Source organism: Acomys russatus, chromosome 13 (genome assembly GCF_903995435.1).
Source record: "Acomys russatus chromosome 13, mAcoRus1.1, whole genome shotgun sequence".
In the NCBI taxonomy this organism is placed as follows: domain Eukaryota; kingdom Metazoa; phylum Chordata; class Mammalia; order Rodentia; family Muridae; genus Acomys; species Acomys russatus.
In genome coordinates this window covers 15,153,021-15,155,181 of record NC_067149.1, presented here as the reverse complement: position 1 = coordinate 15,155,181, position 2,161 = coordinate 15,153,021, and the positions used below count along the sequence as shown (strand labels likewise).

The following is a 2,161-nucleotide window of genomic DNA, read 5'->3' as shown; positions in this document are numbered from 1 at the left end:
TTCAGGCTGGGCGTGGTGGCACACGCCTTTAATCCCAGCACTTGGGAGGCAGAGGTAGGCGGATCGTTGTGAGTTTGAGGCCAGTCTGGTCTACAAAGCAAGTCCAGGACAGCCAAGGCTACACAGAGAAACCCTGTCTCAAAAAAACAAAAAACAAAAACAAAAAAGCTTCAGTAAGATAGGGCTATAGGCAGACCTTTTTTAAATTACTGATTGATGGAAGGAGCCCAACCTATTGTGAGTGATGCTGGTGGTCCTGGGTTCTGCAAGACAAACAGGCTGAGCTCTTTCCCAACTTTCAAGATGGCGAGTGAAAAAGCCAAGAAGCCTGACACAAAGAAGAAATCCTACACAGCCAACACGGCTGGCAGTGATGCTGCTGCCGCTGGCACCCCGGCCACCGGTGCAGCCAAAAAGAGTGACCCAAGGGTTAAAAAGCCCCACTACAGCAGCAATCCTGTCCTAGTTAGAGGAATTGGCAGGTACCCCGGATCTGCAATGTACTCCAGAAAGGCCTCGTACAAAAGGAAATAGCCATAAACTCCACTGTTGAAAAGAAGAAGAAAGCCGGGCATGGTGGTGCACGCCTTTAATCCCAGCACTCAGGAGGCAGAGGCAGGTGGATTGCTGTGAGTTTAAAGTCAGCGTGGTCTACAAAGCAAGTCCAGGACAGCCATGGCTACACAGAGAAACCCTGTCTCGAAAAACCAAAAAGAAAAAAGAAAGAAAGAAAAGAAGAAGAAAAAGAAGGTCCTTGCTACTGCCACAAAGATGGTGACAAGAATGGTGGTACCCAGGCAGTGAAGCTTTGAAAATTGCCTAGCTATTACCCTACTGAAGACAAGCCTCGGGAGCTGCTGAGCCACGGCAAAAAGCCCTTCTGTCGGCATGTGAGAGAGCTGCGTGCCACCCCTGGGCACCACGGGAGCAAGAGAGTGGTTTTCCTGAAGCACCCAGGCAGCAGCTTGCTGCTTGTGACTGGACGGCTTGCCATCAGCAGAGTTCCTCTGCTATAAACACACCAGAAGTTTGTCATCGCCAACTTTACAAAAGTTGATATCAGCGAGGTTAAAAATCCCCAAACACCTGACTGATGCTTATAGCAAGAAACAGGAGCTGTGCAAGCTCAGGCACCAAGGGGGTCCCTTTGACATAGAGGAGAAATACAAGATTACAGAACAGCCAAGGCTGATCAGAAAACTGTGGACTCGCAGATTTTTGCCAAAGATCAAAGCTGTTCCTAAGCTACAGGGCTACCTGCGATCTCAGTTCTCCCTGAAAAAATGAGGTATGTCCTCACAAACTGGTGGTCTAAATTGCTAATGGCTTAATTAATCAGCTTCATAAGTTAAAAAAAAAAAAAAAGGCTGGGCAAGCCATGGGGAGCAAGCCAGTAAGCAGCACCCCTTCATGGCCTCTGAACTAGCTCCTGCCTCCAGGTCCCTGCCCTGTTTTGAGTTCCTGTCCTGATTTCCTTCAGTGATGAACAGTGATACGAAAGTGTAAGCCAAATAAACCCTTTTCTCCCCATCTTGCTTTTGTCACGGTGTTTGATCACAGCAATCGTGACCCTAACTAAGATGATTGATCCCCAGGGACTGAAGTCTTGTGGGATGGTTGTGAGGCACCATGGGGGTGCTGAGAATCAAACACGAGACCTCTGAAAAAGCATCCAGTGCTCTTAACCAGTGAGCCATCTCTCCTGCCCTAAAATAAACCTTAATTTTAACTTAATTTGCTGTTATTTGTGTGTATGGGTGTTTCTGCCTGCATGTGTGTGCACCATGTGTGTCCCTAGTACTGCGGCTCAAACCTGGGTCCTCTAGAAAAGCAGCTTGTGTTCTTGACCACTGAGCCCCCTAAAATAAATTCAAGGAGAAGAAGAAGAAGAAGAAGAAGAAGAAGAAGAAGAAGAAGAAGAAGAAGAAGAAGAAGAAGAAGAAGAAGGACGACGACAAGGAGGAGACAGTTGAATGTGGTGGTACAGTCCTTTAATCCCAGCACCCAGAAGGCAGAGGCAGAGGCAGAGGCAGAAAGATCTCTGTGAGTTCCAGGCCAGCAGGACTACAAATCAAGACCCTTCCAAAATAAAATAAGATGATAAATGGGAATCAAATCTATCCCATCCCTGGCAAAGTGGAGAGAGGGTAGTCCCTGGGGC

At 47.7% G+C, this 2,161-nt stretch overlaps 1 pseudogene; it reads left to right on the top strand.

Moving 5' to 3' along the window:
- The first annotated feature begins 303 nt into the window (after window positions 1–303).
- LOC127196966 (60S ribosomal protein L6-like) lies at window positions 304–1,287 on the top strand (annotated as a pseudogene).
- The last annotated feature ends 874 nt before the right edge of the window (window positions 1,288–2,161 follow it).